Genomic DNA, 24,319 nt, shown 5'->3' with positions numbered 1-24,319 from the left:
CATAAAATATATAAACATGAGTGTAATTGAAACATCCAGCAACTGAGAAAATCCAGTCACACTTCACTGAAGTTAGAATTTCAATTGGACCTGTACATCACATCTTGCAAATAAGCTATCTTCTGATATATGAGTCTTAAAAAGTGACTTTGCAATAGCAGAATTAACAAACTTTTGACCTAGCTACAGCATTGATAGTGCATTAGTCTTGCAGGCCGATGATCACCGTCTAACAATGAATGTAGGTTAGGTGTCCTTGCTGATGCCCTTACACCTGTTAGAGAGACAAGGTGGGTGAGGTAATATCTTCTTCCTCACCCATCTTGTCTCTCTAATATGTCTTTTTAATATCCTGGGACTGACTTGGCTACAACTACACTTTACACTTGTTAGCATTTAATACCCTATATTTTTGCTGACCCACCTCCCTGTTGTGGTTGAGGAAAATGGGATCACTTGTGTGATTCTGCTTTTTCCACCTAGAGAGATCATCAAAGTTGATATTGGGCAATTAAATCACCTGCCCGAGGGTTCTTGTTTGCAAGGGTTGATTCTGTTAGCAGCATCGACCAAGAGATATAAGTTCCAACATTGTATTTGAATCTATGTGGGACACATTTAAAGACCATACACCCTAAAAGATATATACATAGATGAAAATATTCACTGGTAGATACAGAGGAGGGAATTAATTATTTTTTTTATTTTACTAGTTCTTCTGATTTGACATTTATCCTTCTCATAATTACATTATGAGAGAGGAGTATTTTATATGGGTTAAAGTTTGTGGCTGGCCTGGTAGAAATAATTCTCACGAGTATTTTTTTATTCATATTATCCAATGCCCAGAGACACTGTGAGGAGAGCTTTTATAGATTAAATATATATGGTCTAGATGGTTTGCACATGCAGTGAGTTGGAATAAGACTGATTATATGAATTAGAAAGGTTTAATGCTTTGCTGGAGTCATGTGAAAAAAATCAGATACCAGCAAAATGTTTCTTCAGGTTATGTTCTGGTATCTTTTATATTCATTAAAGCTAAAGTGAAGTAAAGTTTGAACATGAAAACAAATTTAATCTTATATGGTTAAGATGCAACATTTTGAATTGTGATTTGTTTCAGACATTATGTGGTTCAAGATACTTTGTGTGTTCTTTCAACATAAAAAGGTTTTCTTCTGCAGGAAAAAAAAAGGATTCCTTGTTAGAGCATGTCAAATCTGCCAGTGGCTTATCTTAATCAAATTTTACACAGAAGTTCTTCAGAGAATACAAACAAGCATTATATTAAAGGAAGCCAGTCTTTGCCAATAGGATATTGTATATTTTCCAGCATCAATAGATATGGGCCAATTTGGTTCGTAAAACCTCTAAATGTGGTAGTACCCACTTATTGAAGAACTATATATTACTTAATGTAGCTCTAGCAGAGCTCAGGGAGAAGTACTGAGAAATAGAAAAAAGTTCCTGATACTTAAAAAAGAATCAATCCTTTTATTTAGAAGAGAGAAGTACTTGTGGTCTGAGCCCAGAACTTGGAACCAAGGAGGTCCAATTCCGGCTAGCACTTCTTCCCTCTGTGCAATTGGCAAGTCATTTAACCTCTCTACGTTTCTCATCTGTAAGAGGGAGATATAATTCTTATTTATCTCACAAAGTTGTTATGAGGTCTGATTAGCTATTGGATGTAAGGCACTTTGAAAGCGAGAGGTGCTATGTATTGGCTAACTGTTGTTAGTAATATTATAATTCCTTCAATGTGCTTCATGTTTACTTATGGAAAGTGCACCTCCCCATCTCATTGTGCTAACTGATATTTCCCACCAAAATTTAGTATTCTTTTGTTTTAATTCTATCAGGGAGGGAAGGTTCAGAGGAACTTTACTGTTTGACTCCTCACTCAATTCCATGTTAACTTTCCTCCTGACAAAGAGAGCTACATGTAGTTTCCTGCAGAGCCCAGTATTTATCCTAAGTCAGCCAGAAAGTGATGAAAGCCACATGCTTTCCCCCACACCTGAATGTGTCATTTCTCCAATGTGCCTAGTCTATACTCTTCTGTTTCAGGCCAGGAGATACAATCCAGGTCTTGTACAAAGAAGGGTTCCCTTTTTAATAGCACGTTGCAATGCCACTCAAACAACTTAAGCAAAAACACCTAAAATTTGACCAACTGTACAACTGTGCTGTGGAATGAATGAAATACAAATGCAGCAAAGTCTTGTGGCACCTTATAGACTAACAGACGTTTTGGAGCATGAGCTTGCCTCCGATGCATCCGATGAAGTGGGTATTCACCCACGAAAGCTCATGCTCCAATACGCCTGTTAGTCTATAAGGTGCCACAAGACTCTTTGCTGCTTTTACAGATCCAAACTAACACGGCTACCCCTCTGATACTTGAAATACAAATGAAAGTTATGAACCTAATTCTGGGGAGCTTAAGCGAAATGCTGTAAATTTATAACACTTAGTTTTATGTGCTGCCCCAAATAGTCTCCAAACAGATTCCTCGTGTGCAAGTCAATTTATATTGCTTTTGATAAGAAGTACTTCAGTGTCAGACACATTGCATTGTAAAGCCTATTTACCCTCTCTGATTCCAGCCTCTCAAGAGATGGAATAAAATATATTAACATCACATAATGCAAAAGACTAACTCTTTTATTCAAAAAGAAAAATTTGGAGAGACGGTGAGGAAAGTTAGCCTAGCTCAGGTCTATAGGCCTTCTGTGCTGTAGTATTTACTTTGGGCAATGATATAAAGTGTGCCCAAGTGAAAAATAGTGTAAACTTTAAAGACCTTAAGAAAAACATATAATAAATACATTCCCTCCCACGAGGGGATAAAAAGCCTCCAGGGAATGCTTCTCTAGACAAAACCAGTGAAAGGTAAAATGCTACTGAGGGAATAGCTTTCGAGGACAAAGAGCTGCTAAATAAAACATTTCCAGGCAAAACACTTTTAGAGATTTCCTCCCTTCACAACCTCCTAGCCCAGCACCAATTCTGTGTCTCAGAGCACCCCCAAGTGAGGCTTTTATAATTTCAGGAAAAACCCACAGGTGAACTAAAGCCTTCTATCATTCTATCCCAATTAGGCACATAACTTTATTTAAAACTAGTGTGATACAGCATGGCCAGAGGGCAGCAGGAGAGTGTTAGCAGGGAGCCTTATTCCCTGCAAGGGGTGGAAGGTTTGCTATAGATTAACTAGAGCACCTGAAGCCAATTAGAGCACCTGAAGCCAATTAGAGCACCTGAAGCCAATTAGAGTACCAGCAGTGAGTCACATGATATAAACCCCTGCTTCAGGTCAGACAGTGTGGGTTGTTGGAGCAAGAAGGTTTGGTTGGAGCAGAGAACAGTTTGAAGAGAAGCAGAGGAAAGTTTGGAGGAGTGCTGCGGTGGGCTAAGAAGTCCAAGACCCTAGGTAAGGGGCACCGGGCTTGTGCAGAGGGAGGGCAGGAAGCCCCCACAAGCTGAAGGGCAGGAGAGGGAAGTAGCCCAGGGGAAGGAACCACCAGTTCAAGTGGTTCACCACTATCCTCAGGGCCCCTGGGCTGGGACCTGGAGTAGAGGGCGGGCCCAGATCCCTCCCTCTCCACTCCACTCCTCAAAGACACTAGTGGAGCAATTAATATTCTGATTCAGGGGCAAGAAATGGTGCCCTGAACCCCCCCTAAAGAAGAGAAAGCGCGAGACCCATCATAATAGTGCCAGCCATTTGCCACACGTGGTGTCAGGGGTGGGATATGCACGCTGGGAACATAGACCAGAGTTAGGCAAAACCCTCCCATCCTTAAGATGGACGACGTGGTCAAGGCCCTTATACAAGCCACCGCGGCCCAGCTACCCGGGTCCAAGCAACCGCCCAACAGGAGGTGACTAGAATGCAGCAGGAGACCAATCATTTGTTGATGAGTCAGGCTGCTCAGGACCGAGCCCTGCTGAAAGACCTGGTGAACCAAATGAAGGCCCTTATGGAGCAGAATCGCAACTGGGAAGGGACCCGGACCATACGGGCTAGCCATTGCCTACAGAAAATGACACAGGAAGATGATGTGGAGGCATACCTCCTGGCTTTTGAAAGAGCAGCCCTGCGGGAGTCCTGGTCCCAAGATCAATGGTCTGGTATCCTTGCCCCATTCCTGTGTGGGGAAGCCCAGAAGGTCTACTACGATATGTCTGCAGAGGCCACAGCAGATTATTCCCAGCTGAAGGCAGAGATCCTGGCCAGGTTTGGAGTAACGACGGCATTGCGAGCCCAAAGGTTCCATGAGTGGCGGTTTACGGAGGACAAGACACCCCGATCACAATTGTTTGACCTGATACACCTGACCTGGAAATGGCTGCACCCTGAGGCCCTTAGCTCTGAGAAGGTGATGGAGGTACTGGTATTGGACCGATATATGAGGGGGCTACCACCAGGTCTCAGGTCTTGGGTTGGCCAGAATGATCCCTCTACCTATGATGAGTTGGTCTCCCTCGTGGAAAGACAACTGGCAGCCCGCGAACTGTTCCAGACCCCAGGCGGGGAGACACGGCAATCCAGGAAGCCAACCCCAAACCCAAGGCCCCAGGCTGTCGAGACCTATAGGAGAACTGTAACCGGGAGGAAAGACACCGAGGAATGGCTCGAGGCCAGGAAGGGACCTGGGGGTTTGGGAAAAGAGATGGGGGGCCGGTCAAATAGCCCCAGGCAGAGGGTGACAACCGGAATAAGGGGGCGGTGTTATGAGTGTGGGGAATTGGGGCATATAGCAGCCCAATGCCCCAACAAGGAAGAACCTATGCAGTGTAATCTCAGGAATTATGGGGAGCAATGTGGCCTAATCGGCCTGGTTGGGGTCACAATGACCTCACATGGATATACCAGACCAGTAAAAATGAATGGTATAAAAACCATAGCATTAATAGATTCCGGAAGTGCTGTCACGCTGGTCTCAGGGAAGTTGGTGGGAACAGACCAACTAACCCGGGCCAAAAATACAGGGGTAACGTGAGTACATGGCACCGTGAATTTTTACCCTACAATTCCGGTACGGATTGAGATCCAGGGGAATACTACCAGGGTTTTTGCAGGGGTGGTCCCCAAGCTCCCCTACCCTATTTTAATTGGTAGAGACTTCCCCGGGTTTGACAGCTTACTTACCCCAATAGAGCCAGGGGAGGGTAGCAACCCCCAGGCTGAGTCGGAGGCAACTATAGATAGCCTCACCCCAATGTTTGCCGAATTTGCTCCAGAGTTATTCTCATCTCCTGGGAAACCCCGAAAATCTAGGCGAGAACAAAGGGCAGATAAAAGATTAGGGACCCGGATTCTAGCAGAGAATCAAAAAACTTCCCTTGTGGGTAAGCGAACCCGCTCAGGAGACCAGGAGATAATTCAGGCCAAGGAAGACTCGGAGGCGGTTCCTAGCCCAAGTGGGAGCACCCCAGGGGGAAGAGTAGAAATAGGCCCCCTAGAATTAGGTCAGTTTGGTACTGCACGTGAGACTTTTGGGTAGGACCAGGCCGATGATCCGTTATATGCAAACGTGAGGGAGGAGGTAGTGGAAATAAACGGTGTGCCTGTGGAAGGAAAGATCAAAGGCCCAAGGCCATATTATGTGCTCAAACACGATCTTTTGTACAGAATAGAGCAAATACGAGGGGAAGAAGTAGAGCAACTCTTAGTCCCACGGAAACACATAAGGGAAGTACTAGAGTTAGCTCACAGCCATCTATTTGGGAGACATTTAGGGGTAGACAAGACACTGGATAGAATCCTAAGGAGGTTTTATTGGCCAGGGATACGAGCAGAAGTCCAGCGTTATTGTGCCTCCTGCCCTGAATGCCAGTTGCATAGCCCACGACCTCACTTGCGGGCCCTATTAGTACCTTTGCCTATTATTGACATCCCTTTCGAGAGGATAGCCATGGACATAGTGGACCCATTAGAAAAATCGGCACGGGGCCACCGAAACGTACTAGACATCCTTGACTATGCCACGCGGTATCCAGAGGCCATTCCTTTAAGAAACCCCACATCCAAGGCAATAGCAAAGGAACTATTACAGGTATTCGCCAGAGTGGGCATCCCTAAGGAGATCCTGACAGACCAAGGAACACCGTTCATGTCAAAACTAATGAAGGACTTATGTGCCCTGCTCCGCATCCAGGCCATACGGACCTCAGTCTACCATCCATAAACAGATGGATTGGTCGAGCAATTTAATCATACCCTTAAAAGTATGATCCGGAAGGTGGTAGCACAGGATGGAAAAGACTGGGATACCCTTCTACCATATCTAATGTTCGCTATACGGGAAGTCCCCCAGGCATCCACGGGTTTTTCTCCCTTTGAACTACTAAATGGACGCCACCCACGCGGGATATTAGATATCGCCAAGGAAGATTGGGAGGAACAACCCAACCCAGGAAAGAATGTCATTGAGCATGTGACACAGATGAGAGAGCGAATAACTCGAGTAACCCTGATAGTATGGGAACATTTAGAAAAAGCACAAGAGTCCCAGTGGACGTATTACAACCATCGGGCGAAAGTACGGAGATTTCAGCCGGGGGGACGGGTGATGGTGTTAGTGCCCACAGCAGAAAGCAAACTTCTAGCCAGATGGCACGGACCATATGAGATAGTGGAAGCCATTGGGGAGGTGAACTATAAGGTTAGACAACCAGACCGCCGAAAGCCAGAGCAAATCTACCACGTCAACTTACTGAAGCCCTGGCGTGACCGAGAGACGTGTCTGGTCATTCAAGGAGCGCCATCTCAGACAGACGACCCACAGGGGCAGGTAAAGATATCTCCTGAATTAACCCCAGAACAACGTACAGAGGTCATTGAAATGATCCACCGGAACCAGGACGTATTCTGTACACAACCGGGCCGAACGACACTAATCCAACATCATATTGTCACCAGCCCCGGAGTAAGGGTGACGATAAGACCATACCGAACACCGGAAGCTAAAAGGGAAGAAATTAGGACGGAAGTGAAGAAGATGCTGGAACTCGGGGTCATTGAAGAGTCCCACAGTCAGTGGTCCAGCCCGATCGTCCTAGTCCCCAAGCCTGATGGCACCCTGAGGTTTTGTAACGACTTCCGGAAATTGAATGAAGTATCCCACTTCGATGCATACCCGATACCACGCATTGACGAGCTAGTTGATCAGTTAGGCAAGGCCTGATACCTAACCACTCTGGATCTGACCAAAGGTTATTGGCAAATTCCCCTGGCCAAGGATGCCAAGGAAAAGACTGCCGTCTCTACACCCGATGGCCTTTTTCAATACACTGTCCTCCCTTTTGGACTCCATGGGGCCCCTGCAACATTCCAACGACTTATGGATAAGTTACTACGACCCCATGCCAAGTATGCCGCCGCCTATCTAGACGACATAGTCATCCATAGCCGTGACTGGGAAACGCACCTAGGAAAAGTAGAAGCAGTGCTGGACGCCCTGCGAAAGGCCGGTCTCACTGCTAACCCTCTCAAGTGCGTGATAGGACTAGCTGTGGCCAGATACCTCGGGCATGTAGTAGGGAGAGGTTTGGTAAAACCCCAATGGAACAAAGTGGAGGCAATACAAGGTTGGCCTCGACCAATCCACAAAAAGCAGGTCAGAGCATTTTTAGGGATAGTAGGGTACTACAGGAGATTCATCCCTCATTTTGCCACAAGAGCAGGGCCATTGACGGATCTGATAAAAGCTCGGGGCCCCGAGATAGTTAAGTGGACTGATGCAACAGAAGAAGCATTTGCAGATTTACGGACAGCCCTATGCTGCCATCCAGTACTCATGGCCCCAGACTTCAAGAAGGAATTCATCCTACAAACAGATGCCTCAGAGGTGGGCCTTGGTGCTGTCCTTTCCCAGATGGTATGGGAGGAGGAGCACCCCATCTTGTACCTCAGCAGGAAGCTCCTCCCCAGGGAACAAAAATACGCTGTTGTTGAAAAGGAATGTCTGGCTATGGAGACTCTCCGCTACTATCTCCTGGGGCGGTGATTTACCCTCGTGACAGACCACGCCCCGCTCCAATGGATGCACAGGAACAAGGAGAAGAACGCCAGAGTGACGAGGTAGTTCCTCTCTCTGCAGCCTTTCCATTTCCGGGTCCAGCATAGGGCTGGAAGCCAACATGGCAACGCTGATGGCCTATCGCGACTACACTGCCTCTCGTCCCAAGTAACCCATCCCCTTGGTGTTGAGCAGGGGTGGGGGATATGTGATACAGCATGGCCAGAGGGCAGCAGGAGAGTGTTAGCAGGGAGCCTTATTCCCTGCAAGGGGTGGAAGGTTTGCTATAGATTAACTAGAGCACCTGAAGCCAATTAGAGCACCTGAAGCCAATTAGAGTACCAGCAGTGAGTCACATGATATAAACCCCTGCTTCAGGTCAGACAGTGTGGGTTGTTGGAGCAAGAATGTTTGGTTGGAGCAGGAAGGTTTGGTTGGAGCAAAGAACAGTTTGAAGGAATTGGAGCAGAGAACAGTTTGAAGAGAAGCAGAGGAAAGTTTGGAGGAGTGCTGCGGTGGGCTAAGAAGTCCAAGACCCTAGGTAAGGGGCACCGGGCTTGTGCAGAGGGAGGGCAGGAAGCCCCCACAAGCTGAAGGGCAGGAGAGGGAAGTAGCCCAGGGGAAGGAACCACCAGTTCAAGTGGTTCACCATTATCCTCAGAGCCCCTGGGCTGGGACCTGGAGTAGAGGGCGGGCCCAGGTCCCTCCCTCTCCACTCCCCTCCTCAAAGACACTAGTGGGGCAATTAATATTCTGATTCAGGGGCAAGAAATGGTGCCCTGAACCCCCCCTAAAGAAGAGAAAGCGTGAGACCCATCATAATAGTGCCAGCCATTTGCCACACTAGGTCCAGCTGCTAGCTCACTGCCTCTGGTTCACAGGTGGATACTCCCCCACAGAATGAAGTATTTTCCTGACCCAGGTTTTTCTACCTTTCGACTGATGAATGCTGTCCTTTTGAGACCTCCCATTCCAAAGCAAAGAGCAGCCTTCCAGATATCTCTTGCTTTTACCTTTCTGCCTTGAAGTGACCTGCCCATAAATTGAAGCAGCTGCCTCACATTTTACTACCCATCTCTTTCCTTGTCCCTATTGCTGAAAAGAACATACAGATCAATCCACCAACTCTCCCACTGTAAGGACCCTAGCTTCATTTACCCTTTTATTCCTACCCACATGACTATAACCATAACTTTTTATACAGCACATCTTACTGCTCCTGAGTGTTAATGGGTTGACATTGCTAAAAACCAAGGTCCTCAATCTACAGAACATACAGGATATGGACCGCAGCAGTGCAACCTTCTCCTCAGTACCCAGTCCAAGTATATGGGACCACTGCTCTCTGTACCCAGTCAGTATTTGGCCTTTCAGCTGAAATTGCCAACATGGATGCCAGCTGTGGGGGTTGTAGTTTCTGTAGTACAGTTATTTCACCAAGACCATTAATTCCATTTCAACATAGACTATGTTGTGTAAAATAGTGCAATGGTTAAGTTTTTTCCCTGTCTCACTGATGTAAATTAATGACTGTCTAATATTTTGATGGATGGCCAGCTTGGATTATTTAAAAAGCCTAGCTTTATCCATTTGAACAGGGCAGTAAAACTATCTATTTTGGAGTAGGGAAGTGATTTCACTTTTGAAATGATAATTCTTGCTTACCCATTAGGTACTGATTTCAAGCATACAAATTAAAAAATAATGAGTAGAGAACAACAATGTTGAGACACAGGAAGCGACATTAGCAATCTTTATAGAAATATTTCATTACACTAATTCTCAGTACTTCTATAATGTCACTTGGTTCTGGGAGTGGAGGACGGTCAAGGTTGGAAATATAAGCATGTATCCTATGGGTATGTCAATCACCGTTAATAGGAAGTGTTGAGAGGTAATCTCTTTCTCACTCAGTCTCTTGTAGGTTGGGAGACAGAACTCATTACTGTGCAAATGAACCTGCCAGACAGTTTTTGCTTTCACCTCACTGCAGTTTGCAGGAGCTGACACTAGTTAAAAAGCTGCTTAAATGGGGTCACTAAGGGAGTTGAAACATATGTAAAGATTCGAGATGGGTAGCAGGGAATTAGACATGTCCTTAGGAGGATTTTCTTTTGCAAAGCAAAATTTAGGGGGGAAAGAAAAAAAAAGTCAAATATAATAGTTTTGGCCAACAGAGCACATCCTAAGATAATATCTTTTATTTAATAGGAACAAAATCAATGTATTCATCACAAATTCCTCCTTTAGTTCTATTTTTTTTAAATGTGAACCGTACTGAGTAAAATAGAGGAAGAAAGGTAAAACCCCCATAGTTTTAGAAGCATGCTTCTAATTAACCATCTCAGTTAGAGAAATATATACTCTACTGCAGCTTTTGGAATAAGTAAACCTCTTTGACCCTGCAAATCCAACTCACTGAAATGGACACTCCCACTTTCGGAACATCATCTTTTCTTATGAGAGGATTCAAAATTTCACTCTTTCTTTGTCCTTATTTTACCTTATAGAAGGCCAGATCTAGAATTTTTTGCTGTATAGCTGTCAGTTAGGGGTGTGTGATTTTTTTGGCGACACTCCATGCTAGCAAAAATCATAGTGAGATGCAGTTATATCAGCACAAAAATCCTTTTGCTGGTATAGGTGAATTTCCTTGCCTAACTGGTATAAGCTGTATTGGCAAAAGCACTTTTTTTAGTCAGTGGAAGCAGCGTCTATGCCAGGAATGTTTTCAGATATAGCTATTCCAGTACAGCTATACCGGCAACCAGACCTAAATCTCCATATTAAGAGATAAATTCTGTCTAATCTTGATGTGGGTGCACAGCAAGGGCGTGGGGGGGAGAGGTCCTGCTCTGTCTCTCACCCAAGCTGTTATGACCCTCCTATGATGAGACATTTGTGTGAATGTGACTGACAGAACAAAATGAAGGTCTCCATCACTAATGGTAAGTATTTTCTTATTATATCCCCACAGCAATGAATTTGTTGTTGACTCAGTGTGTGTAAGTAGAGCTGGGTGAAAAGGGTTGTCATGAAATTTTGTGCCAGAGATTTTGCCATTGTATTCTGAGTGCTAGGATTTTTGGATTTCTACAAAATACCTATATTCACATTGAAAACAAACAATAATGCACACTTCTCTATGCAGAAATTTCAGTGCAACATCATCTCTTCTCTAAATGTTATGTATTACTACATGAGGACTCTGATCTTTCTCAGGTGAATGTCTCCACTAAAAATGACAGTGATAATAATGGAAGGCTCAGAAAATAAAAATTAAAAACAGGGAAATTATTTAATGACTATGACTGAGGACTTTTCTGCATGGTGAGTTAGTCCATAAATTGAAATGTGCACTAGTGTGTTGCACAGTAAATCACCTGGCCCTTGTAGATTCTGCTGCTGAGCACTAAAATTCTCTAGTGCATGATAACATAGTATTATTTGAAATGTGACTACGTTCATATGCTCTAAAGAACTTTTAGTGTGCACCAGCAAGGTCCACGTGCACAAGTTAGTGCAAGAGATGCTGGTGTGGACTAAAATTTACATCCCTGTGGTGATAATTAAAGCACCGTGAAGACAAGCCCTGAGAAATCTAGCCTAGGGTATAGATGTGCTAGAATTGGCTCTCCGGGGGCTGCTTGTTATAATCTTCTTGCCAAATCAAAGAGAAGACTGGGATATCTCTGCCTTTGCTGAAGCTCATCCCTTTCTTGGCTACTGCTAACTCATCTTTGCTAGAGATGACTTATTTTGGGGTGCTCCTAAAAATCCTTCTGAATCACCACTTTTGCTCCACGGTGCAGCAAAATGTGTCTAAAAAATGCACTGCAAGAGACTATATCCTGACTTTTCTAAAATGTCTACTCTCTCTTTCCTATTTTAAATTTCACAAGTTGAGCACTGTTATACTGGAACAAAATATAAACATTTCCTCCAAAGTGCAGTTTAGCTGAAGTTTGTTTGTCAAGCAATGCCACCTCCTTCTTGGGTTTATAGTTCTAATGAAGCATTTTTATTTAAATAAGACAACTAGTGAATAGATTCACTAATCTTTCACTCTTCTGCTGTGCAGTACACCCAAAGCTTATCAGAGCACAAAGGGGGGAGATTTTATGCTAAAATATCTGCCTAGAGGATGGGGTTCTGATTACATTTGTAAAATTATGGAACATTATAACGAGATGGGAAATGCCTCATTATAATAAATATACTGGACAAATTATAAGAACATAAATGGAAATGCAAAAAAAATTTGCAGAATATTTTTAATCAAAACATTAATGAAATGTTTACAAAATTGTTCATAACAGTTACATAATATTGATTCTGATTCTCTGATAGGCTAGGCCTAGCCCTTGTGAGCAGATAAAGGCATTTTAACTCATTTTCACTGAATGAGCTCTGCATTTTGCATGGTCCAAATGGACCACCTGGAAAAACAAATGTTAGTGGCGGTAGTGGATGTAGCTGAGGCCTGTCCCAATATGGGTAATTAATTAACACATGGAGGGAGGCCTCATTTTTTGGAAAACAGAATTAGGGAAGAAAATAAATCATCAGGTTGAAAAAAGAATGTTTGTGCTAAATAGGCTAAGTGAATACATCAGTAGGCTAAGAAGACAGAATGTCTGAGATAAGATAAGAGAGAGAACACCCAGGGAACTAATTACTGTGAACTAGATGACAAGGGATAAAAAAAGTTAAGAATATAGAGATGAATAAAGAGGAAGTCAAACCATGGACAGTGCCTGGACAGCACATGCTACCTGGGGATTGGTTCCTGTAAAATAACCAAGCCTATCAAAAAATGTGTGATACAGTATATAGTAAATGCAGTGAGATGTGCAATGTATATAAAGGGAGGTTTCTGTGTAGCTTTGGAGATGTGATGTAACATGCATCCATCCCCCCTGCGTTTGAGTCTGATCAGCTCAGCGGAGCACTGCTGTATGCCAGACAAAGATACATGTGTGACGAAGGCTGGAGTCAAGCTGAGTTCTTGGAAAGCTGAGTGGAAAGAGGTCTCAGTGGGACCTGAGTACAGTGGGAGGGACAGTGTGAGAGGGATGTCCAATTAGGGTATATCTAGACTGCAATTAAACACCCGCCGCTGGCCTGTGCCAGCTAACTTGGACTTGTGGAGCTTGGGCTAAAGGGCTGTTTAACTGAGGTATAGACATTTGGGCTTGGGCTGCAGCCCAGCCTCTGGAACCCTCCCACCTTGCAGGTTCCTAGAGCCCATATGCCAGCCCGAGCCTGAACATCTTCATTGCAATTAAACAGCCTCTTAGCCCAAGCCCCGGAAACCTGAGTTAGCTGGCATGGGCCACCCACGAGTGTTTAATTGTAGTGTAGACATAGCGATAGTAATAAATGAACACACCAAAGACCATGTAGAATTCAAAAGTTTTTTCTAGATGAGGGTATATAGGCTGTCCAGCCTTTCCATTAAGAGGAAGACAACTAGTGGGTATATTAGTTGCTGAGGGAAGGTTTGATACAGGCCTTTCAGGTAAATGGAGATTGCATGGGTACAGAGATCCACATGTCCTAGTGGAGTCCTCCAAGGTTTGGATAAGAATCTACAATTTGAGCCTTTTCAGGTTCCCCATGTCTAAATTGATTATTTTGTGACAGTGAGGCTGTTTTACAGTATATTTTCACATGTAGTTTGACTGTGTTAATACTGGCTTGTATATTTTTTATTTCATTACTTAGTGTTTACAATTTACTGGTTATAATACTCTTAAGTGCTTCCAATACACTTAATGTATCTGCTTTCTCATCATAACAATAACTAATATTGCCATCAGTCTCAATTCCTGACCCAAATTCAGTTTTAAAGTCCATACACTCTCATTTGGCTTCACTCTTCAGTCTTCTACAGCTCCATAGTTTCTGGAGGTAAGGAAAGGAAGAGAAGCGCAGAGTGGCAGGAGTGGGACCCAGCTAACAGTGATGCAGCAAAGTACCTAGTCAAAAAGTTATCAAGCAGCTGTTGATGACGATGTGAGGACCTTCACTTTGACCAGACAACAAGGTGGGAGATTTTGAGCATGATAAAGATAAATGTCAATTCTGAATGGTGTACATATAGGTACCTATATATTGCTCTGTGTCCCTGCCTTCTTTTTACAGGCCAAAATTGCTAAAGATGATATTTTTCCACTCAGAATTTTGAACTGAAAGTGGATTTCACAAGAAAATTCCACTTGAGAAAATTTGTATGTCGGTCAAATGTCACAAAATACACAATTTGAACATGCAGAAACTGCAAAACATTTAGTAAAAAGATTCATGCAAATTGCTGATGTGCAAAAATATCTAAAGAAACATGACATGTTCACGGAAACAACTGTACTGGGAAGCAAGTTATTTTAACAACTTTTCAATTAAAAACAAACAAACAATAGCAAAAACAAAACAAAAAAACCACCCTAACATAACCCTATCCGAGTAAACTGGTTAGTATCGTGGAATTTGAAACGCTTCCCTTTCTTCTTTCAGATCTATGTTTGTATTCTGAGTAAATAAGGGGACCATATTTAAAACTCTAAAAACATTTTTGTGATGACTTTTTGTTTCTTGTAGTTTTTTTTAAATTTTGTGTTTGTTTCTTGGGGGAGGGGGTTGTATTAATATTTTTGTGAAATAGTAATACAAAAGAAAATATTACACAGTATCGCGCTCAGCAGCAATATGAGTTTATTTGTCAGAGTGCAGGATTTTTTCCGGTAAATGGGCGTTCAGAATTAGTTTATAATGAAACACTGAATAGGTGTCATAAACTTTCACTTTGAGCACAACAACATTGATACTCTTGACGCTCATTTGCTTTTTCTCCCTATTCCAAATGCTAAATATTTGTGTACTTGTTAAACACAGAGCAAGTTTAACCAATATCACATGATAATGTGACACAACAGCTTCTCGTTCTCATAAAATCTTCCCATGAAAGTTCAAAAGAAGACTGTTTAATCAGTAACCATACATTTGAATGTCAAACCCCTGCAATGCTTTGGGCAGGACACATGGAAAATTAGATCACACATAATAAGCTTTTCCAACTAATATCTCATTGGCCAGACATATGTTGAAAATCCCAAGTGCAGGCGCTGCACTGACAAGAATCATGTGTTCCATTAATTTGCCATTTTGAGCAGATGTTCTATCCTGTATTTGTACTTTTAAAAAAAGGGTGAGGAGAGAAAGAAGAGTGGAAAATTGGAAAGAAATTAAACAACATTAATCAGTTTTTTCTTGTAAACGCACTGTCTAAATATCCCTGTTTCTAAAGGAATTCCAAGTATCCTCCATTCTGTGATTCTATTGTTATCCTTTTGAGAGATGAGAGAGAGAGAGCTGAAGATTAAAACAATATATATATGATGAAAGGAAAGCGGAAAAGATCTTATCTTCGGGAAAAATTGGAAAGCGAGTGAAAAGATCAGATAGATAGGTTAATCATAGGAAGGTCGACGAAAAAAGCATGCAAGAAATTTAGAACTTAGCATGATAGGGAAATGTCAATGTGTTTAAAGTTCAGGTCAAAGAAGTATCTACGATGGAATCTTCAGAGATTTTAGCTGCCAACAATTATTATTTAAAACCATCTCTGGTCTAGAAATCATGCTGGAAATACAGTAAGATAAAAGTACAGGCCATGAAAATCTAAAACTAACAAACAAAAAAGGCAAACATTTTCAAACTTCATCAAAGTTTTAGGGCATTTTGTGAAACTTCTTTAAGGCATTGGTTGGGATATTCAAAGACCTCTAAAGGAGCTACCCTAGCTACCTAGGAAATAGACATTCTCTCAATGACCAAAGCCTCTTACAACTATGTTCAGTGGAATTGTGGACCAATAGGGTGAGTCTAGTTCTAGTTATGCACAGGGATAAAACTTACACAGCATTGGTATCTAGACTACAGAACTCCCTCCTGCAGGAGTGATCACTGAACTAACTTTTTAAAAAACTGAATGCAAAACTTATTTATTCATCTTAGACTCCCTTCAATATTTTCTTCACACACACACAAAGAAAAAAAGGAAACTAAACTAATTAAGGTATTTTGTCTATAGCAGGGATCGGCAACCTTTGGCACGTGGCCCATCAAAGAAATCTGCTAGTGGGCCGGGATGGTTTGTTTACTTGCAGTGTCCGCTGGTTTGGCTGATCGCAGCTCCCACTGGCCACAGTTTACCGTTCCAGGCCAATGGGGGTTGGGGGAAGCGGCGGCCAGCACATCTCTCGGCCCGTGCTGCTTCCTGCAGCCCCATTGGCTTGGAACGGCAAACCGCGGCCAGTGGGAGCTGCAATCGACCAAACCTGCGGGCACTGCAGGCAAACAAACCATCCCGGCCCGCCAGCAGATTTCCCTTAAGGGCCATGTGCCAAAGGTTGCCAATCCCTGGTCTATAGTCTGGGAAGAGAAAAAAAGAGAGACGGACAGATTGTTAGTTATTTCTGTTCTTAAATGCCGGGTAGTCGCTCAAAGGGGGAACCATTTATGTATTGATGAACATTAGATTAATTAATTTGTAATAAAAACTTTAACAATATCTAATGATTATATCAATTGCACATAAATTAAAGTTGTCATATAGCTCCACATTTTAGTACATGGGTATCACTACCACATGCGAAAACATCATTATGTTTATTATTATATAACATAAGCTGTGTTAAAGTAATGTTAAGGTGGCAAAATCAAACCCTCAAAAATTGAAAATACCATAATTAAGATTGCATATGCAACTTTAATTCCCTCCTTGTGCATATGCATTATGATAGAATCTCTAAATATATGATCAGACCTTCCAGTTCCTGTTCCTGGTGCAGTGATGGCCTTCTGCTATAAGGCATTTCAGGGAAAGCCCTACACAATTCCTGTAGGCCAGGGATGGATCATGCTCACTATAAATAGACTCTTCAGAGATTTTAGCTGTTAAATTCTGACAAGTCTCTACTGAGCATGTGAGAACTACAGTTTTTTTTCATAGATTTATAACTTGTCCAAATTTGGGGCAATTTTCTTGGGATGGAAAAGAGCACATCCCTGAAACTAAAGTGACTCCCCTACTAAATGTAAAGAAAACATGAATGTGCTAGACAGTTTCAACAAAATGTTTGAAAGGATTTTTTTAATAAGGAAACATATTTTTCTTTGATCTTGTTCTCAGAAACATTTGAACTGTCTGAGCTGAAACTTTCCGAAACATTTCTGAGACATATCAAGCATGGAAAAAATCAAGGCTGAATGGTTAGTTTGGCAAAGTTATAAGCAACTGAAAAAAAGTGTCTAATAACGAGAAGTGGTGGGCAACCTTCAGTGTAGGTGACTGGGTGACACAATGTAAAAAATTTTGATACATATAAGATTTAATTACTTTACATTAGGACTTGCACTGTGGGTCCCCTGTTTCAAATCTTTGTGCTGATGCCTTGCAACTGAAATCAGTGCATTTTGTCAGAATATATCTAGTATTTTATGTTCAACAGCACTGGCAATATGCTCTTCCTAATGTCCTTTATTTCCTACAATTGGCAGCTGCCAATCAATTAACAAAACTTAATAAACTTTAAAAAACTAGCAATTGGATTAGACATAGCCTGCTGTATTCAATCAATATATAGGTAGTCAGTAGTATGGTTCATTATTTTCAACATGAGGATTTTTTAAATTAAGGCCTGGGGGAAAGCCAACAGTTTTGGAAAAGCACAGTCTGGATGGAGACATCCCTTGGGGATGAATTTATTAAAATGGGAACTCTCTGTCCTAGTAAAGAGAATAAGAAAGAAATTGGTAAAGCACAAGTAAGAGCTACTGAGGAACAGTCAAACATAAAAGAGTCCCACTTAAACACAAACACAAACAAATGAATGTTGACAAAATGTACAAATGTTTATATACAAATGCTAAAAGTTTAAATACTAAAATGGATACGTTCGAGTGCCTGGCATTAAATGAGGATACTGATATAATAGGCATCATAAAATTTGATGGAATGAGGATAATCAGTGGGATATGGTAGTACCACGGTATAAAATATATAGGATGACAGAGTGGGGTCGAGCTGGTAGGAGAGTGGCACTATATGTGAAAGAAAGAATATAAAATATGAGTCAAATAAAATAAAAATCCTAAATAAATCAAACTGTACCATAGAATCTCTAGATAGAAATTCCATGATTGAACAATAGGAGTACAGAAGTACGAATATGCTACCAACCACCTGATCAGGATGGCAACAGTGATTTTGAAATGCTCGGGGAGATTAGAAAGGTTACAAAGTCAGAAAACACAATAATAATGGAGGATTTAAACTATTTTCATATTGACTGGGTGTATGTCACCTAAGGAAGGGATACAGAGATAAAATTTCTAGACACCGTAAATGACTGCTTCTTGGAGCAGCTTCTCCTGGAGCCAACAAGGAGAGAGGTAATTCTTGATTTAGTCCGAAGAGAAGCTCAGAATCTAAACTAAGAGGTGAATATAGCTGAACCACTTGGTAATAATGTCAATAATGTAATTAAATTTAACATCCTATTAGAGAGAAAAATGTCAAAGAAAACCACCATCATAGACTTTAACTTCAAAAAGGGAACTGCACAAAAAAAAGGACGCTAAACAGAAACTAAAAGGAAGAGTCACAAGGATGAAATGCCTACAAACTACAGGGAGAATAATTAAAAACACCATAATACAGGCTCAAACTAAATGTATACTCCAAATAAAATAAAAATAAATAAATACATTAATTTAAAAAAAAACAGTAAGAGGACCAAAAAAATGCCACCATGGCTAAACAACAGAATAAAAGTAGCAGTTAGAGGTAAACAGGAATCCTTTAACAATTGGAAGTCAAATTATAGTGAAGAAAATAGAAAGGAGCATAAATTCTGGCAAGTCAAGTGTAAAAATACAATGAGGCAGATTAAGAAAGAATTTGAAGATCAACTGGCTAAAGAAACAAAAACTAACAGCATTTTTTTAAAAGTACATCAGAAGTGACCTGGCAAACAATCAGTGGGGCCACCGGACAATCAAGGTACTAAAGGAGCACTCAAGGAAGACAAGGCCATTGTGGCCTTTGTATTGATTGTCACTGCAGAAGATGTAGGGGAGATCCCCACATCCAAGCCATTTTTTTTAAGTTGTTGTTAGAGATGTGTTGGAACAAATTGATAAATCAAATAGTAATAAGTCACCAGGATGGTATTCACCCAAGAGTTCTGAAGGAACATAAATATGAAAGTGCAGAACTGCTAACTGTGGTACGTAATCTATCATTTAAATCAGAGGTTCCCAAACTTTGTTCGTGGCTTGTTCAGGGTAAGCCCCTGGTGGGCTGTGAGACTCTTTGTTTACCTGAGCGTCCGCAGCTATGGCTGCTCGCAGCTCCCAGTGTCAGTGCTTCACCATTCCCAGCCAATGGGAGCTGCTAGAAGCAGTGGCCTGTCCCACACCACTTCCCAAAGCTCCCATTGGCCAGGAACAGCGAATCGTGGCCACTGGGAGCTGCGAGCAGCCGTACCTGTGGATGCTCAGATAAACAAAGCATCTCGTGGCCCATCAGTGGCTTACCATGAACAAGCCGCGAACCAAGCTTGGGAACCCCTGACTTAAATCAATCTTTTTACCAGATGATTGGTGGATAGCTAATGTAACAGTGATTTAAAAAAAAAAAGATTCCAGAGGTGATCCTGGGAATTACAGGCCAGTAAGGCTAACTTCAGTACCAGGCAAATTGGTTGAAACTGGAGTAAAGAACAAAATTATCGTACAGAGAGATAAACACAGTATGTTGGGGAAGAGTCAACTTGGCTTTTGTAAAGGGAAATCATACCTCACCAATCTATTAGAATTCTCTGTGTGTGTCAACAGGCATATAGATAAGGGTGATCCAGTTGTTATAGTGTACTTGGACTTTCAGAAAGCCTTTGACAGGATCCTTCACCAAAAGTTCTTAAGCAAAGTAAGCACTCATGAGATAAGAGGGAAGACCCTCTTATGGATCGGTAACTGATTAAGACAGGAAATAAAGGGTAGGATGAAATGATCAATTTTTACAGGGGAGAGAGTTAAGTAGTGGGGTCCCCAAAGGATCTGTATAGGGACCAGTGCTGTTCAATATTTTGAAAAAAGATCTGGAAAAAGGGATAAACAGTGAGGTGGGGAAGATTGTAGACAATATGCAATACATGAACTAAGGGGTCACCCAATGAAATTAATAGTCAGCAGTTTAAAACAAATAGAGGAAGCACTTCTTCACACATTGCACAGTCAACCTGTGGAACTTATTGTCATGGGATTTGAAGGCCAAAAATATAACTGGGTTCAAAAAAGAATTAGGTAAGTTCATAGACGACAATGGTTATCTTGGTTAATGGCTATTAACCAAGATAATCATGGACAGAACTCCATGCTCCAGAAGTGCCTAAACATCCAACTGCTAGCAACTGGCACTGGACAACTTGGGATGGATCATTTGAAATTGCCTATTCTGTTAATTTCCTCTTGAACATCTGGCACTGGCCACTGTCAGAAGACAGGATACTGAGCTAGATGGACCATTGGTCTGATCCAGTATGGACATTCTTATGTTCTTTTTTCACTGTGGATGTGTCTTGTAATTTGTATTCCATAGGATGACACCTGGATTTATTCCACTTCAATTTTTTTGTATTCAGAAAAAGTATAACATAAAATTCAAGAACGTAGCAAGGAAAGAGGGAGATAGAGCCATGTGAGGCTTTAAATTAACACGAAACTAACCCTTGGATGAGAGAAAACATGTCAAAGCTAAGCCTAGGTTTTAGCTGCTGTATAAAGGCAAGTGCAGTTAGCGTTTGATCCTGTGAAGTGTGTGGATGAAAATGCTCATTACTTCACAGGAGTTGCTCCTCCTAGGGCTTGATGGGTAGTAGGCTCCTGAAGAGAACAGGGTAACTAGTGTTCCTTTTCCCCTCCTCCTCTACGCTGTGGCTTGATTTGCTTTTTTCTTTTATCTCATAGATAATCTCCAGGGAAGCCAATAGTGTGTCTACCCAGTTCCTGAATACAAAGCCAAAGTCTTGAATACAAGTGTATCAAAGGACTGTTATATACTGAAAACACAAGTAACTATTTTAACTAAAATAATTATAAATCAGAGTAATAACTATTATTTCTGTTTACTTATGAGAGTTGGTTGATAATTATCTGTTGAATCTGTCTTTTGATGGAAACCTTTTTTTAACTCAATACATTTTTCATGGAAAATATCTTTCAATGGAAAATGTTGACTTGTCATTAAATAACTGAACAAACAAAAACCAAAACATTTTCAGTTTTCATCCACGAACCATAATTTTTTGGCTGAATACTGAATATTTTGATCTGGACACCCTGCCACTGAGTATTATGGGAGTTGTACTTTGGTTTGGGTATCCCATGCCCTAACTCTTCTCTTCAGTCCAGCTTCTCCAGTTGAACTACATCTCCCATGAGGCACCATGGCCAGATACTCCCATGTTGCACTGCAGCAACTCAGCAAGGGGAAAGACCATGCTATGCTGCAGCATGGAAGATATATTCCATGCCAGAAAGCCTAGCCCATAGAGGAGAATGTTGGCATTCAAACTACAACTCCCAAGAGGCACTACAGTGGCATATCTGACTTGAAATTTGGGTTGTCAGCTAAAGGTTTTAAATTTTTGATTTTTCAACAAAAAACCATTTTTTTCATGAAAATATACTCAGAACAGCTCTATTTACATAACATTCTCTGCCCAAACCAACTATGGCTCTGATCCAAAGTGTATTGAAATGAATGGAAAGTCACTTACTGACTTCAATGGGCTTTGGATGAGCTCCTCAATGAGGGAATTCTTTGTCTGTCTGATGCTGGTGCAGAGTTACATTCATCAGTTTGTACTGTTGCAGTGAAATGTCAGTGAAATTTCTTATCCTTCCTACTTCCTCTGCACCTCTCCTACACACACACAGAGCCAGAACCAAACAAGTCTGCCATGCAATTGATATATTATATACAGAGTAATGCACCAAAATCCTGTTAATTGTTTTCTTGTTTAATTGTCAGAGAAAAGCACATTTCAGGCCTTTTGATTTACTTTAATTCAGTGCACCTGGCAAATTGTAATTACATTCACGTCATTGTCTCCCCATGAAGAATAATTATGTTCACTCTCAGATAGGGGTTAATCAAGTCTTGAAAGATGAAATGGAAGTTTACTGTTGGAATGGATTTAACATTTGTCTGTTTTTTCTTTCACATTCACACAGCTTTGGACACTTCAATATATTTGGAGAATAATCTGTGTACTGTGTGTTGCACTGGACATCCTAAGAGCAAACGTAGAGTTCTATAATCATGTTTTGTTTACTTAGTCTAGTAAGATTTTATCTTCCCAATACAGTAAAATATATCAATGTGAGCACTATTCATGATCGTCTAGATCAACAATAAGAGTGGAAATAGTTAAATATGTGAATCACACCTATATGATCCAGTCAAATTTGCAGTAGCTATCTGCATATGAATTCATATCTATTTCTGCTAACATGCACTAGAGAGCAATGAAGGGTTCAACCATCTGGAAATAAAACTTTACAACTGACAGTGCTACTTTGTTATTGTAGATTAAAGTTATGTTAAATAACCACATATGAGAGCTTCGCTAATACACGTATGCTATAATTAGCATACAAAACAACGTTCTCTCCTCCCGTCTAAGGAAAGATTTACCTACATATAATGAGAGATAAAATAGCAGAGAACATTACAGTGAGGATATTAGTAAGGTCCATTTACGAGCTATAATACCGTATTATTACTATCATAGTGTTCATTCTTGATGTTTTATAAATAATGAAAACTAAACTACAATTACCAGAATAAACTAACTGCATATTTTGTGATGTATAGTCCTAATGAAGTGATTCTTTACTTGCTCACTCAGTCACAAAACTGACTACTTTGCACTGAGTTGTTTAGTCATTAGGGGGGAAATCCTGGTGCTAATGAAGCCAGTTGCAAGACATTAACTTTGGTAGGACCAAGATTTCGTTCTAGTGTGAATCACTGAAGTTATACTCTGTATTAACTGGAATACAATAGTTAAAGTTGAGATTTTGTCCCAGGCATTTTTAGTAAAAGTCCCCGACAAGTCATGGGCAATAAATAAAAATCCATGGAAGTCTGTGACCTTTCCTTGACTTTTACTAAAAAACACCCTGAGGGATGCTAACAGTTAGAGCCCTGCTGGGTGCTGACTGCTCCAGCCCCGATACTCCAGTCCCATTGCTCCTCCTGCAGCTTTGACCCATCCCCAGCCGCTGCTCCTGCTCTGGCACCTGGTCCTGGCCCTGGCTGCTGATCCTATGGCCCCAGGGGCTCACCCAGTATCCCCTGGCTGCTGCTCCGGCCCCGGCCACTGCTCCTGTGGTCCCCGGGCTGCTTGTCCAATCCCAGAGGCTGACCTGGCAGCCCCAGGCCGCTGCTTGGGCCCCGGCTCCTGTTCCAGCCCAGTGGGCAAAGGGGACTGAAGACAGGGGGGTGGGGTAGTTGAAGGGGCAGGGCTGGGGAATAGCTTCCCTGAAGGGGCAGTTCACTGGCCGCCCATGTCTGTGGGGTTGTTTCATTGTGATATAGACTTCTGGGCTCAGGTTGGAGCCTGAGCTTTGAAACCCTGTGGCGTGGGAGGGTCCACAGCTTGGGCCCGTGCCCGGAAGTCTGAGTCAGCTGGCACAGGCCAGCCATGGGTTTTTCTTTGCTGTGTAGACATACCCATAGAGACTGAGCTGTGAGCGGTTAGGCCTAGGAGTTGGAGCAGGAGTCAGGCCTAGGGGTCAGAGTAGGAGGCAGGAAGTGAATCCAATCCAACGGTCAGGGCTGGAACCAAGAACCTGCAGCCATGCCAAGGGTCAGAACCAAAGTTAGGAAGCCAATGTGAGGATCAGAGCCAGGATCAGAAACCAGTAGCCGCGCCAAGGGTCAGAGCCAGAGTCAAGAAGCAGGGTCAGGCTGAGGAAATTGGAATGAAGAACAAGCTGAGGTAGAAAGAATTAACCAGGAGCAAGACTGGGAAATGAAGCAGGAACAAGATAGGAGCAGGGCAAGAAGCAGCTGCCCTTCCTGACCAGTGAGGTGATGTAGTCAGTCAGGTAGCCTGCTGCGGGCCAGCTGTACTTGTTGGGTTGCCAGAAGACCGACTCTGCAGCGGGCCCTGATCCCTGACAATATTCTGATGTGGGGTCCCTCAATCTCTCCT

The 24,319-nt window shown here is 42.1% G+C and overlaps 1 long non-coding RNA gene across 1 annotated transcript in view; it reads left to right on the top strand.

Moving 5' to 3' along the window:
- The first annotated feature begins 8,510 nt into the window (after positions 1-8,510).
- LOC123369330 overlaps positions 8,511-24,319 on the top strand; it is a 52,083-nt gene continuing 36,274 nt past the window's right edge. Inside the window, exon 1 of the long non-coding RNA XR_006579008.1 lies at positions 8,511-8,571. This is a non-coding gene — a long non-coding RNA (uncharacterized LOC123369330). The remainder of the gene's footprint in view (positions 8,572-24,319) is intronic.

This window comes from Mauremys mutica, chromosome 1 (assembly GCF_020497125.1).
Source record: "Mauremys mutica isolate MM-2020 ecotype Southern chromosome 1, ASM2049712v1, whole genome shotgun sequence".
Lineage (NCBI taxonomy): Eukaryota > Metazoa > Chordata > Testudines > Geoemydidae > Mauremys > Mauremys mutica.
Note: the sequence above shows the minus strand (reverse complement) of the source record. Positions and strands in the feature narration are given on the sequence as shown.